At 38.6% G+C, this 15,888-nt stretch overlaps 2 long non-coding RNA genes across 2 annotated transcripts; one reads left to right on the forward strand and one right to left on the reverse strand.

Moving 5' to 3' along the window:
* Positions 1-544: 544 nt before the first annotated feature.
* On the reverse strand, positions 545-14,519 carry LOC139720001 (uncharacterized). The gene is made up of 3 exons (XR_011710146.1): positions 14,419-14,519; positions 12,545-12,829; positions 545-590 (listed from the first exon to the last, which is right to left on the reverse strand). It is a non-coding gene; the product is annotated as an uncharacterized lncRNA (long non-coding RNA).
* LOC139719933 (uncharacterized) lies at positions 4,060-6,918 on the forward strand. The gene is made up of 4 exons (XR_011710141.1): positions 4,060-4,520; positions 4,980-5,124; positions 5,838-5,932; positions 6,557-6,918. It is a non-coding gene; the product is annotated as an uncharacterized lncRNA (long non-coding RNA).
* Positions 14,520-15,888: the final 1,369 nt, after the last annotated feature.

Genomic DNA, 15,888 nt, shown 5'->3' on the forward strand with positions numbered 1-15,888 from the left:
CCCCCCCCCCCTGCCCCCCCCCCCCCCCCCACTTCCGGCGCCTATGCCCTTCTATTAGGGAGCTATCAAGATGACCAATGCATCCTTCTTCATTGCCGGCGCCACGTTTTCAAAAGTTGGGGCCCACCTCCTGGTTTCATTCATGAACCAACAAGCAAAAAAAAAAAAAAAAAAAAAAGGCCTTGAGCGCAACTTGTGATGCCACTTCTGGGTTTCTTCGGCTGACAAGAAAGGAAGAAAAAAAAAAAGGTCTTCAGGTCATCTTTCTCATTCCACTTCCGGGTTTCTTCAGCTCACAAACAAGCAAGCAAACAAACAAACAAACAAACAAAGGTCTTTAACTCGTCCTACTCATCCACTTCCGGGTTGCTTCAGCTGACAAGCTCTCTATCTATTATTTTCTAGTGCCATTTACGCACTTCCGGGGTAAAAAAAAAAAGAATATGGGGGTGGGGGGGGGAGGAGGTAAGCCCCCCCCCCCCCCCCCCCTGTTCCGCCGGCCATGTTCTATTGGAGACTTTTATCTCAGTACAGACACTTACCACTCGGCTCACCACAAGCACCGGCCGTCGAGATATTTGAGGAAGAGACTGCGGAAAGATATGAAGATAAAGTGTATGACATGTAAGTAATTATATACGTAAACCCAGCAGACAAATCTATTTTCGACGACCTAGTGGCGGACCTTTACATCTAAAGAGAAAGTCAAAACGTAAAAATGAAACAGGACCATTTAAAAAGCTTTCAAACATCACTGGCAAGATATCAGGTTATAAACGTTATCATGGATATGATAGGTCGTGGCGATTTAGGGAGACTCGGATCTATAGTTGTTAATACAAATTTTACATTTTGATGCCTATTAAACAAACAGAAAAAGCAATTTATTTCATTTTCTCTTTAAGAATATAACTTTGACAGTCAAGCAAACATGAACAACATAACATGTCATAATATTCTTACGGAATCAATAAACATCAGATTTTGTGACAATTTCCCCCGCTGTTTGGCTAATTTTTGGCAGCACACGTGGTGCTTTGTTACACTTTAGAAAGTTTAATGCATAAATCGGTTGAAAGCTGATCTGATAATGAATAGGTGTTCATGAAAATGGTGTTCCTGTCTGTGTATGCATGTTCGAGCATGCTTATATGTATGTGTGTGTGTGTGTGTGTGTGTGTGTGTGTGTGTGTGTCTGTGTGTGTGTCTGTCTGTCTGTGAGTGTGTGTGAACGCTCGTGGTACCACATAAATTATCACAAGAATGTATGTTACCCAGACACTGTGTGGTAATGTACCACAGGCTCCACCGGCTAATGTCACTTTGTGAAAATGTGAATATCTGGCTACACAATTTTTGTTTCTCTCATTATCATTGGGATGATGATCACGTCTAAATTTTAGTTTGAACCCAGTAGATTGGGATGACAATAAGGAACGTGCCAGGTTACCAGTCTTGTCCAGCAAGCCAACAACACCAGTCACAGCCCAGGGTTTTCACATACTTCACACACAACCTAAATGGGTCAATTCCTGGCCTGACTAGCATTAAACTAGTCGAGCACGGTTAGTAAAAATTGCTATACGAACATGATGATAGTAAAATGCGGCAATGCAGCTAGTAATGCTCTGCTGGATTAAATCAGGCCATGGTTTACTAACCCAAAGCTAGTCAATCAAGTCTGACTAGCATAAAATTGTATGCTGTACTAGTTTGCAGTGTATACGCCAAGAATTAGTCAAAGTGGAGGAACTAGTGTAAAGCTAGTCGAAGTGGAGAAACTATCATAAACTCGTTGATCTTACGAAAACAGCGCATGTTAGTAAAACTGAAGGAACTACCGTGAACTAGTAAGTCAAGCTGGCAGAACTAGGGTGAATTCCAGTGAATACATATTTGAATGCATTTGGTTAGGCCAATAGAAATTGAGAATTCCCCTGTCATGTGTTTACTTTAAGCCAATCACCAGCCGCAATTTCCCCTGGTTTGGGCGCGTGTCTAGTTCTATTAGTTTCTCTAAGATCTAACATTACACTGGCAAGATATCAGGTTATAAACGTTATCATGGATATGATAGGTCGTGGCGATTTAGGGAGACTCGGATCTATAGTTGTTAATACAAATTTTACATTTTGATGCCTATTAAACAAACAGAAAAAGCAATTTATTTCATTTTCTCTTTAAGAATATAACTTTGACAGTCAAGCAAACATGAACAACATAACATGTCATAATACTCTAAGTCTAACTGTAAAAGTCTAACCGTTGGCGTTAGTCTAAACAAGTCTCACAACCGTTGGCGTTAATTGTAGGCCCTACTCATTTATTCTATTCCAACTAGAACAGCATTAACGCGAAATAGGCCTACTATTACTAACGGGTTAGGCCCAACTAGTATTAGTAGGTAGTCTAGAACTCCGGTTAGGTCCCCACTCACCCTTCACCGCTATAGCGGGGGACTTCTTTCAACCTCCATAGACTTTGCGCATTAGTGGAGACACACACGCAGAATGAGAGGGGACCGATATCACGATTTAGCCCTAGAACGTAGTAGAAGCAGAACCTAGACCACTGTTAAACATCTAGGGCCTACATTGAACGGTTTTCCAGGATAAGCTACATCCTAGGGCCTAGGTCCGGTTCTCATTGCGGTATTATATACCTAACGTTAGGTCTACAGTGCAGTGGTATGAACTCTACATGGACTACAAGCATAGCATCATGCACACAGAGATGATCACTGTAAAGTATGTGGAGGGAGACGTCTGGTCGAGTTTAGACCACGGTTAGAGATCGACGTATATAAAGCTGTGCTATAATTAACCCTATTTTAACTGGGGGGGGGGGGGGGTCAAATTGACCCCCTTCTCGACATTTCACGCCACGATTCCGCAACGCGCAAAGATTTTGCCGCGTCATTTCATGACTTTTTTTCATTGAAGTCTCCCGCATATTTTGAGACCAAATTTGCGATGTCCGGGTACACCGTTTTGAAGTTACGCAATGTTTTGCATATGCATACCAACCTGAAAACAGCTCAAATTCATGATTTCTGTGCAAATCCTATGCAAATTGTGGTTTGTTTGTTGTTTTTTGTGTTTAATTGATATAAATTAGATTATTTCAACGTTTAACCATTGAAATTAATCAATTCTAATGTAGATAAGCTTGAAAAAGTGCCTGCAACAAATTTTGGAAAAAAAAACCAAACAAACAATGAAAAACAAAAGATCGAAAAAACAGTAAAATACATGAAAAATTAACAAAACAATAAAAAAACAAAAGAAACTAATTTTGACTGCGCTATTTTTTTAAAAGAAAATTGTTTGATGTGTCTTGAGGAACTCTGACACAAAAAGTTAGCAATCCTTCAGTCTTTTTGTTGGAGTTATATGTAAAAATATAATTTCATGCATAAATTTGCATAATTAATTTATTCAAAAATATAAAATCAACATTTTTTTCTATTGTATGACCGTGTAATCTTGTAGTTGACATCCGGCTCTATTTTCAGGCAAAATTTTGCGGCGATCGCGCGATCGGCGGCCGAGATCTGAAGGGGGGTCAAATTGACCCCCCCCCCCCCCCCCCGTAAAAACTTGGTCTCCAATAGCCCAGTTGAAATAGGGTTAATGCAATAGACTAGAAGCGTCTAGAAACTCTACATTACTATTGAGTCGACAGCCGAATCACTGACACTGTGTTGCCAGAAGGTGATCTCGATTGATACGGTAATTAAAAAAAAAATGGTGAAATTTGGTGATTTATATAATTGTGATGACCTATGTAGTAAAAAGGACTTTTATTTGCCACCACATTCGAGCATCCACACAGCTGGGAGAATACCATAGTGCTATTGCACTCCCACGTCATGTGTGGCAATCATCTAAGTAAGAAATACGATGCATGCACTGTTAAGTATTAGTCCACTGTGACATCACACTTCTAGCTGAAGATCAACGTGCTCACACATCATGGAGATCGATCCCCCTTTTAGCAGACGACAACGGGTACTATATTTGAACATTGTTTTTTATGAAAGTTACAGGTCACCTTAGGCATTGAAATTTGGCAGAGATCATCTTTGGGTCTTTCTAAATATGCTGATCGATGTAGCTAAAAAGTAATTTCTAGCTTTTCTATTGATGCACACTTAGTATTTGTGTGGACAAAACGGAACTGCATATTGTCTTGTGGAGATGAGTTCTAAATCCATTTCTGAACATTGTGTTTTCATGCTTTCCTCCAGATAAAAAGACGTAACATGACAGTTCTTCGGGAGTGATGGTGATTTAAAGGAACTCGGTATAGGGGTCATCATTTGGAGAACGAAGACAGATTGATAGCTGTACAGTCTCTGTCACACCACGAGGGTGCAGATCACCAGATTGAAGAAGTACATGTAACAGATGTGGCCAACGACTAGCCATTGAATGCAGGGTTGACGAATGCTGGAAACACCGGGCCACCATCAGCGAAGGAGCCTCTGAGATATGGACTTCCATTGCACTAACCCTGCTGTAAGCTATTCTGTTGTTTTCCACGATGATTAATGAAGGGAGACTAGTTTGAAATTGATTCACATTCATTTTACATTCTAGAGTCTCAGTAATTACATAAGAGGCTACATTAAGAGACTGAAAGCTTTGTTGGTTTTGTTTTGTTTGAAGAAATGATTTTCAAGTATTAATTATTCTTCATGGAGCAGTTTTGGAGCTGTCCTTCTCTCTGAAAATGAAAGCCTTGAGAGGTTAGTACTCGTATTTAAGAAAAATGTGTACTTGCTGTATCGACAGAAGTGAAAACCATGTTATGGTCAGTCTTGAGTTGTGTAAGTAGAGCTGAACGTTGCTTATGGCAAATATGTATATTAAATGATTTTGCACTTCAAGTTTATAATGTAAACTGGAGGGACCTATTATCCTCATGCCATAATTTGTATGATTTGTAAAACCTTTAAATTTTACTTATTTGCCCAGGAATTCAACACACACATCACTCCAAGGGGGAGGAGATACTTCAATAGCTGATGGAAGGAGTTCTGACTGCTCCAAGGAGACACCTGCTTATCCAGATCATCGTAGCATATTTCTTGTTGATAATGGAAGCAGAAAACTGTACAGCGTAAGTTCAATTGTTTGAATACTGGTCTGGAAAACCAGTTTCCCACTGTCATGTCTTGTACTATACATTTCCATGCAATATAGCACCATCTAATTTGCCTGTTCACTTTTGTTTTTGTCTTCTCAAATATAGAGAATAACAGTCTCAAATGTGCCCCCCCCCCCCCAAAAAAAAAAAAAAAAAAAAAAAAAAAATGAAGGGACCGGTAAGTATAACGTTGTAAATGAAGTGATGGTTATAGATTTAAAAATAAAGACTGATATACTTGTATGAAACATGTAAACAGAGTGTACCTACAAGACTCCGCGCTGACTTATTTTCTTGGTAGCCCCATTGGGCCACATGTAAATGATAATAGTCCTAATACTTATGATATAATTATAATAATGATGAATAAAAAAAATGGAAATTGATTTGCCATAAAGTTCGATGGATAATCACATCTTGTATTTTTCTACTAACTGTGCACATCCACACTTAACCCATCTGCATGAAATTTTCATTTGTATTAACTGATATTTGGTGTAAGAAGCACATGAATAAATGTACTTGAAACAGCGGTACTGAATAGCAATAGAAATTAATGCCAAGAAAAAAAAACATGAAAATAGTTCAGCCCCTTAAAAGATTGAAATGAGGGTCAATTTTTTGATGTTATATATTTGCTTCATAGAATATGATTAACATTCTTCTTGCTTCCTTTTTAAATTCAGATACCCAAGTAGTGAGCAAAAGACGCGTTGAAGCCAAGGCAGTTGCGATGCAGTACCCCACTTTGTGAGACACCACACAAGGTGCACAAGGATATGTAAGTTTATACTCATAAGTTTATGTGATCTACAACTTTTTAGCCCTCTTTAGCAGAAAGCTTAAGTGACATACATGGTATCTTATTCATCTAGCTTGCAAAAACTTGAACATTTTCAACTTTTCTCCAGAGATAGTGGACAGAATTCAACCATACTAGGAGTTGATCATCCTTGTTTAGTTAGGGGGCAAGGACCCAAAGTTGTTCAGGATATGGTCATGAGCCCCCCCCCCCAAAAAAAAAAGGCCTTTACAGGGAAATTAATTGCATCTATGTCTTAATTAAATCATTGGGCAAATATACAGGCAATGTGGGGGCTTTTGATAATCTTTGATGTACATGTTCATAGATGTCTAATATATTTTTTGTGCGGATTGGTCTGATTCCATGACTTAGGTTGGATGTACGTAAACTCCAACGTAACGTAATGTAACGTAAGCTCCAACATGCCAGTTGCGCCGTTCATTTATTATAAACCTATTCTCGTTTTCTTCCATAAGAATGCCACTACATGTATTTCTACTGCTATCAGATCTTCATCAGTTATAGTCAACTCTGTGCCAAAGTGAAATTTGTTGAGACTCGAGAAAAAGCTTTGACCTACAATGCATTCTTATATTTCAGGAGTACCTGTATGACAAGGATCTCGGGATTCATTGAGTATCGTTTGGAGACCTTGAGGAGCTATGACACCACTCATCAACTCAGGCAGAGAGAGAGTAGTTGCAGCTCCCACCAAGCCCCTGACTGAACACAATTCCAACGTTAGATTAGAAGCCCAACGAGAAGAGACAGCTACCATCGGTGTATAGGCCTACGTACATATCCTTGCTTTTTCCTCTTTTGAGATACATTAAATGCTCCTCTGAAATTGGAACTTACATTCTTGTTGAAGAGTCAGCCTCATCAGGCTCATCTGTAGTTGAACATGAAGCTGTTACCAGGACGTACTGCAGCACTTCAACACTAAAAGTAGAACAGGGCTCGTCGATGAAAAGAGTTTGTTTTGAAACTTCAAGCTGCCCCTGAAAACAACCTTATTATAGGGAAGATATTATTTTCCCAAACAACTGGCAGTATTCACCAAATATTGTGATGACACAAAACGATCCAAATTCTGTATGTTCGTCCATGCTTCCTTCCATGTGTCCATCTGTTACAGTTTCAGTAACTTTTTTGAACTTCAATCGTAACCAAACTTGGATAATAGGTGCACTATGGTAACTTTCCCCTTATGACACACTTTGAAGTCACATGACAGGGTCAAAGCCTCAAAAGTCAAAAAACAAGGTCATTTGAGGTATAATTGTTAGTTTATTTTGGTTAGCTGTTTCAAATTTTGTCAATTAGTGCTAGTTGATATTTAATTTGAATATTACATGATCAAATATCAGTAACACAATAAACTGCCTTTAGTCAGAAACTGGCTTTCTGGTGAAAAAAAAAATTGATCTATTTTTAGGACAGAGACTGGTCGATCCATGTACTGTTTTCAAAATGTGGTCTTAACAACTGCTAGTGAAGTGGGTAATGTTCATTGTGTCTATTTTAAACTCAACTGAGCCAAAGGCTTGAGTGAGCTATTGCGATCGATCGCTTTTTGTTCGACATGCGTCGTGCATAGACTTTTACATTTTCATCTTCTTCTCAAGAACTGGTGGGCGGATATCAACCAAACTTGGTGGGGATCATTCTTAGGGGGTAGGGACCAAAAGTTGTTCATGTGGAGCATGTGGCCCAGGGGGACAGCCCCAAGGGGAAAAAGGGGGTAATCTTTAAAAGCTTCTTCTCCAGACCCCAAAACAATGCAGTTAATATGTTATTTGTAGATCTATACATTTACCTATAAAGAATATAGTTTGTTCATGGAAAGACCCAAGTTTCGGTGGTGGGGGCCAAGGGGAAAAAACACATGTCCATCTTCTTCAAACCGGAGTCCAGATTTCAGTCAAACTTGGTTGGGATCATCCTTAGTGGGTAGGGTCCCAAGGTTGTTCATGTTGAGCATGTGGTCGAGGGGGGGGGGGGGGGCAAGGGAAGATGGGAGAAACTTTTGTGCTCCAGATCCAAAAGCATTATAGGCAAGATATGGTGTATGTGGATATCTTTATAGGTGAAGAATATACGTTCATGACAATGCCTCAATACCTATGATAACCTCCTTGGAGCTCGGGGGGGGGGGGGGGGCAGAGAATAGGGCCCCCAAGAGAGGAAAAAAAAATCTTGCTCTCCAGACCCGAAAGCATTACAGTCAAGATACGTTTTAAGTAGATACCTTAAAGATAAAGAATATTCATGAAATGTTGTTCATGACAATACCTCGGAAAACCCCTTTGGACAGACTGTTTTGTGTACTAACATCGGTCTTGTACTAGTCTGATTTCATACCTTGATACCACCTTCAGAAATGCATCCTTTCTGTACAAAATGGCATGATATAAAAAGAAAGTCAAAATCAGAAATTTTTAGAGAATTTGTTCCGTTTGTTGTATTTTTAGATCAGATTAATACATTACATGTACCTACATTTGTATTGGATGTTACATCACTGCAAGCCTCATTACATCTTATTCTTATGGACAGTAATGTGTTTGTGTGTGAAAGTTTATGAAATATATACTCTGTAATAACGAAATTGTATAGGAACCACACACATTATCTCAATGAGTTATTACTATATGCCTATGTTATAATCATTTGTAAGAAAGCAACCAGAGTCAGATTTCTCTAATTAAATTCCAAAATACATGTACTGTACATTTAGTACACAATCCTTGGGAATGAATTTCTGCTTTAGTTTCAGACTTTGCCTTGCGGCTACTCCTTGACACAGATTTCGAGTTGTATAGCCACATATAATTTATAGTTCTTAATACACTGTACAATAAAACATGCGTTATGAAGCTGAAATAATGAGAAGGATGAGAAAGACTCAAATCAAGTTTGTAGCCCATATTATACCAAAATTATGAATTATAATAAATTTGCTCTCATAGTGTTAAGTTGACTTGGTCATATGATTAAAGCTTTTGTGACTTGATTTGAGATAATTATCATTGAGAAATTTATAATGCATTTGGAGTTGGATTATTATACCTGTCCTAGCTGTAAGAAAAAACCAAAATCAACTGCCTAGTTCCTAGTATAGCAAAGTTATTCACATAATTAAAAAAATCGCTCCCATAGACTTTATGTGTACCGTTTCTCTCCCCTCTCCCCCTCACCTCCCCCGCACCTTCATCGTTTTTTATTTTATTCTATCACTTGCCGTGTCACAATTTCATGTGCTTAATGAGCTCATGTAACAATGAATCATAACATTTTTTTTTTTTTGGTCCACCCTTTTGGGTTGCAAGTTCACAACACATGGCCATTTACGGGTTCAATTTTATATAAATGTTGTATATAAGGAGATATGCAGTTGTAGAGCTCGACTCTTGATTTATTTCATGCTTCCCATTGTGCATTGAGTGTTTTTATGTAACCCTGTATATTCATATGTTTATTCAATGCTGCAATTCAATTTCTTTTCAATTATGTAAGATTCATTTGTGATATTCATGATGCCTACATTAATTTGCTGCATTCGTTGGATGAATAAAATTTGAGATTTTTAACCTGATATTATTGCTTTTGTTTTAATGTATTTTCGTCACAGTTACATTATCTGCATAAATGTAATTTCATTTCAGATTCATCTCCGAGACCTTGACTAGCTTTCGCTTGTCACGCATGCTGCACTAGGTTTGGTGAAAGCTAGTCAAAAGGGCCAGACCAGCAATAAGCTAGTCTAGCTGTTTGTACTAGCTCTATGTTAGTGTAACTTGACACCATCTACACTATAGTTTAAAGCTAGTCGTTTTCTAGTCAGGCAGCAATGACTAGCCTTTAAATACTCAGCATAGTCCAGCATCCATTACAAGTCTCATGCTAGTCCAGCAGTCATGACTAGCATGGAAATCCAAAGCTAGTAACTTAGTTCAGCAGACATGACTAGCTTTGTGCTAGTCCAGCACTCTTTGACTATCTTTTGCCTAACTAGTCCAGCAATCACTACTAACATGATGAGTAGTTTTATGCTCATTACTAGCTTGATTTCCCTAGTCCAGCAGTGTTAACTAACATCATGACTAGCATTATGCAAGTCCAGAAGTCATTACAGTGCACTCCCGTTATAACGAAATGCTCGGGACCGGCAGTTTTCTTTCGTTATAACGAAATTTCGTTATAACCGAACAAATACAATATATAACGAAAACAAGGAACCACGTATTATATATCATATTATGTTTGCTGAATACTCATCATACACTGGAAAGCTATGTGAAAATGTGATGGGATAACTGTATTACAATTGTAAACGCAAGTTCCCCTCAGAAACTGCGTGACACAAGGAGCGAACACACAGTGGTGTGAAGCGTTCACCCATGCAGAGACGCTATAAATGCTTGTTCCGCTACGTATTTTCGAAAGCAATTCGCATTTCGTTATAACGGATCACATTTCTTTTGTTATTCTTTGTCTGTGGCGCTCGGAAAAGACTTCGTTATAACGGAAATTTCGCTATAACCGTGTTCGTTATAAGCGAATTTTGTACCACAGACTTTAATGGTGATAATTTTGGGACCAGAAGATTTACTTCGTTATAACGAAATTTCGTTATAACCGTGTTCGTTGTAACGGGAGTGCACTGTACTTGCCTTGGCTTACCAAGTCCAGTAGTCATTACTAACTTCACGGTAGTCCAATAAGCAAGTCAAGCTAGCATTACTAGAATAACACTAGTCCAGGGTGACACCATCTGGACTAGCTTCTTATTAGTCCTGCCTACCAATTTAGGTTGTGTGTGTTTGCACAGATGTGCTTATTTGTTTAGGATGCAAAATCTTTTGTATTTGTGTATGTAAATGAGTTTATGAGAGTGCCCAGATATGAGAGAGAAAGTGTGATAGTGAGAGAGCAGATGGCACTCAGTCTCGCAGAAGAGGCAGAGGAGCATGGGATATTTCCTGTTGTATTCCTGTGGTACTGTGTTATATGCTGTGGTACTGATCCTGTGGTATTCTGTGGTAATTACCACAAAAAAATTTTCTCAAAGGTACGTTGCAACGTTGGCAACATCAACAAAAGTAAGACGTGTATGGTTGGTCGAACATTGTACCGACGCGACGTTGGTCAAACGTCCAGTGACGTCGATCCTTTACTCGCTAAGCCAACGTTGGACCGATGGCTAAGTCGTTGGGCCAATGTTATGATTATGACAATAGACCAACGTACAACATACGTAATTAGGCATTGGGCCGAGGTATATTACCTCTATTTGGAAAAAAAAAAGTTAGACAGTGGCCCGATTTTGAGCCAACGTTTAATATAGTTCACCTACTATAGGACTATGACCGTGCCACCCACTGCAAACACTTGCCCAGCTTGGGATAGCCAACCAGTATCCTCCGTGAATCAGTGATAAAACTAAGACAATGGCACAAAGATGAGCCAACATTATTAATAGCCTACTACGAACTTGCCGACCATGGCTGACATTGAAACGAAGGAAAACGAACCAATATTCATCGTAAATCAGTGACTAAAGTTAAACTATGGTCCAATGTTCAGTCAACGTTAGTTCACCAACTCATAATAGCACGAATAAACGAACCAATATTCACCCTAAATCAGTGACTTAAGTTAAACTAATGGTCCAATGTTGAGCCAGCGTTTAATAGTTCACCAACTCATAATAAGACTACGACATTGCCGACCATTGCCAAGGTTGGCCCAATGTGAGGTAACCACCCAATATCCACCGTGAATCAGTGACAAAAGAAAGACAATGACCCGACGTTGAGCCAATGGTTTTTCACCGACTATACGTCTAACGACGTTACCAACCATTGGCAACGTTGGCCCAACGTAGGATACCCTTGCAATATCCACAGTGAATCACTGACAAAGTAAGACAATGACCCATGCTCCATCATAAGTTCATCGATCACGACCTTGCCGAACACAGACTGCCAATGTTGGCCCAACACAGGATAGCCAACCAGAACCAGTATCCAACGTCCATCAGTGGCGACCATAAAGATATTCGCCCAACGCTGAGCCAACGTCAGCTTACCGATTGCGGCAGTGTCGACTTATGCCAACGTTGCTCCAACGGAAGATTGTTACTTGTATCTTTAATTGCAGATGGCTTGGTTTGATGGGAAAAAAACCCATATCAAATATTTCAAAAATTTAATCAGAGAGGTAAAACAGTTTCTTGTCTTTTTACACCTCATTTCTTTTGATATAGGATGTGGAAGGCATGCTCACATTTCCCAAGCAGAGATTGTAGATTATGCTTTGATGTGGTAGAGCTAGTAACGCCGACTCTTGTTCAGATACTGAGTAGAGGATTATGTTACAACTTACCCATGTTTGAACTATATAGACCCAGACTCCCCATAAATGGCATGGTGTGACTTAACTGACTTATAGACTTCATGATATTTGTAGATATATCTGCCAATAATCAAAGCAGATTACAGATACAAATGACTGATGCAGAGCGGGAACGATAATTCTTGTTCTTTGTCATCATAACAACACTTTTTTTATATCCAAACTTACCTATATAGGCCATGACCTTCCCCCATCCTCCGCACCAACGTTCGTTATCACCTGGGCAAGGTATCCCACAGTTGTCTGTTAAGTTTAGCCGATGACTGTGGTCTAAACACTCGAATTCATATCCACATGTACATTCAGTCCCGTTGGAGATTCCGGCAAAGGGATATCCGCTTTCTCGGCAAAACACCGTGCAGTTATCGACGATAAAATGTTCTGACCCAATGGAATTAAGCCGGTAATCGTTCTGCACGCATTCCTCCTGATAACAACCGATGTAGAAACCATCTGAAATTATCAATGGAGATGTCTTCATTAATTTTTCTTTTCATCATTTCCCTTTCAATTCCGAATCCTATCTACAGCTCACTAAAAAAAAAATCGCATTGATGTGTGCGAGAGAGAAACAACGTTACTACTTCACGTAACAAAAGTTTTCCCCTGAAATATCTTTCCTCTTGAGACCATATCCCCTGAGCCTTCTTTTCAAAAGTCGAGACTTTTGGGGCATCGTGCATTGTGGAATGTGACTTTCTCTCCAACTTCCATCACATAATAAAAGTATGATAACACAAGGTTTAGTATGTGATCTATTCATATATTCATTTTGGAATTGTTGTCTTACTTAAAAAAGTACTTGCATGCTTCCTTTCCGAAAGGCTAACAGAATTCATCTAAACATCTAAGATATCTCGAAAACATTTTATAAGAACGTCCCAGATATCGGCATGGTCGTGTCATATCAACCGTATTTGTCTCATTGCTACTTTTCGTTACGTCGTCACGTTTGCATGTTTCTGTTATGACTGTGTTCCTCTTTTCATTTGCCTTTGCACGTGTGTGTTTATAACTCTTATATTATTTTGGTTGCATTCATCTGACTACATTTGTTTTTTATACTTAGCAAGTAATTATTTTATACCTATAATGTTGGTGCGATTTCACACTTGCCAATTCAACTTCCTTACGTTTAAAGATTTTGTTGTCAAACGCAAACACCTTTTATGAAACCATATTTCTAGACTCATCATTTAAGTAAGATAAGGCCAAGATATTATGTGTCTCTCATAGAACTTTCCACGCCGTATGTCCCACGAATCGCAATTCCCCAATGTCTAAATAACGCATCTAATGAGAAGTCAAATAATGGACATAACTGAGAACCGTAAAAGCTGCGGCAAATTCTTTGAAAAAGGGGCGTTATGTACGTCACACTTTGCATATTTAGAATCAGCATTAACATTTCAAATCACCAGAAGTTTTTTTACAGATTAACACACATTCCATTATTCGAAATAATGTGAATAAAATATTTTGTCCACAACTTTGTCGTATTCTCGATTAATTTGCAAATCTATCACACTCAGATATATGCTGACTTTCATCACTGTTAGATTTTAATTCACCTTAAGAAAACATAATTTTGCCAAATGATAAGCATTTCCTTCAGAGCAGAATTATTTGGGGATAAAATGATCAATATTAATCGTCAGCATATGAAAAAGAACCACTAAACATATGGCTCATGTAACATCCTTTACCAAGTGCCTTTAATAATGGTGAAGGAGCCCATCAATATATTACACAGTCAAAATACATTAGATGACATAGAACCCCACCTTGTAATACTCTATTGGTAACCAAAATCAGAGTAAACCCTATTCCATCTGGGTCCCATCTTCTGATCTAAATACATATTCAATAGCAATTCGTAAAAACAATGGGCAAACATCTTTGTGTTGACGTGATTTTAAACAATCTAACAAAGTTCCATTTGAAAATGCGTGAAACAAACAGTAACACAGAGCATAATATCAGTGACAATTATGTATGTGACAACAAGTTATTCTGTTATGGAATTGGAAAAAAATACTTACATTCAGAACATGTAGCATCATCTCCACAGCTTGGCAGCGGAGTTACTCTTCCCAAGTTGAAAGTGGATATGAACAACAACATACTCGTAACTGGAGACATATTTCGATCATATTATATTGAAGCGTCATAACAAAGCGCGGTATCACAAACTTCAGGAAGGCAATTCTGCGAGTTGTCACACCCCACGTAATCTATGTATGCCTTTAGACAGCAAATCGTAGAAATTCTAAATTTGTGCACCCCCGTTTGGTAGAATGTTTAAAGAAATCAACGGTATGTGCTGAGGATGCGTTCAAAATGGCAAAGGGCAAATAACCTACACATTGGATAGGAATGGTACTTTCCCCGAAACAACTCTCTCTTGAAATGAAAAGCCTGTGACTAATTATTGATCAGAGCAGAGGTTTTTATTACATATACCCACAGAACTCTTACCTTGCGCGTGCGCACCCAACGGTTTCTCCAGGAAAGTCCAGTTTCGAAAGGTCGACCTTTTCAGAAAGGATATGCATGCATATATATATATATATATATATATATATATATATATATATATATATCAATGGCAGGGGAACAGAAAAATTCCCCCTGAAACTTATCATGCTGTACACCAAGAGCATGCCATTATTCTCTCAGTCTGTAAAGCACTTGACAAAGGACAAGGTGCCCGGAAATAATGTGCATGAGGGCCCAATATAAAGTTTGGCTTACTGGGGATCCTCCTGTATGGTGCCTTGACTTTTTTTTTTCTTTTATCGTGTCTCCGTTCTCTGTCACAATAATTTGCTTACTTTTCATGTACAAAATCAGCCATGAATTATTATAAACCATGTGTATATTTCCGAAGTGATCAAAGTTGATAATTCGTACCATACAGAAACAATAACATGAAATGAAAAGAAAATGAAATGTGTTGAACAGCATAGCAAGTTTTCTTGTGATTTGTGTGTGTGTTTGTGTGTGTGTGTGTTTGTGTGTATGTGCTCCTACTAATGAGTAAAATAGTATTGATTGACAGCACGTGGTCTACGAATTACTTTATTGTGTTTAAACTAATTTCCACTTATGAATATTTTATATTCATTTCTGGTTATTTTCCCTTTAGTTATAATATACACATACAAATGATATGGCAGACTAATATAATTATGCCTCCGCCACGAAGTGGTGCCGGAGGCATTATGTTTTCGGGTTGTCCGTCCGTCCGTCCGTACGTCCGTCCGCTTTCGTTTACGCGATAACTCGAGTAATATTTACTAAAATTTTACCAAACTTGGTCCAAGTATGAAGAATGATGGGGCAATGATTCGATTAGATTTTGGGTGAAATCGGCTAAAGGTAAAAGGTCAAAGGTCAAGGTCAAATCATGAAATTGTATCCGTTTACGCGATAACTCAAGACTGTATGGAGCAAATTTCACCAAACTTTGTTGGAGGATGATGTATTATGGGACAATTACTTGAGTAGTT

Source organism: Diadema antillarum, unplaced genomic scaffold, assembly GCF_040938485.1.
Source record: "Diadema antillarum isolate AM-2024a unplaced genomic scaffold, OU_Dant_1.0 scf00000001, whole genome shotgun sequence".
Lineage (NCBI taxonomy): Eukaryota > Metazoa > Echinodermata > Echinoidea > Diadematoida > Diadematidae > Diadema > Diadema antillarum.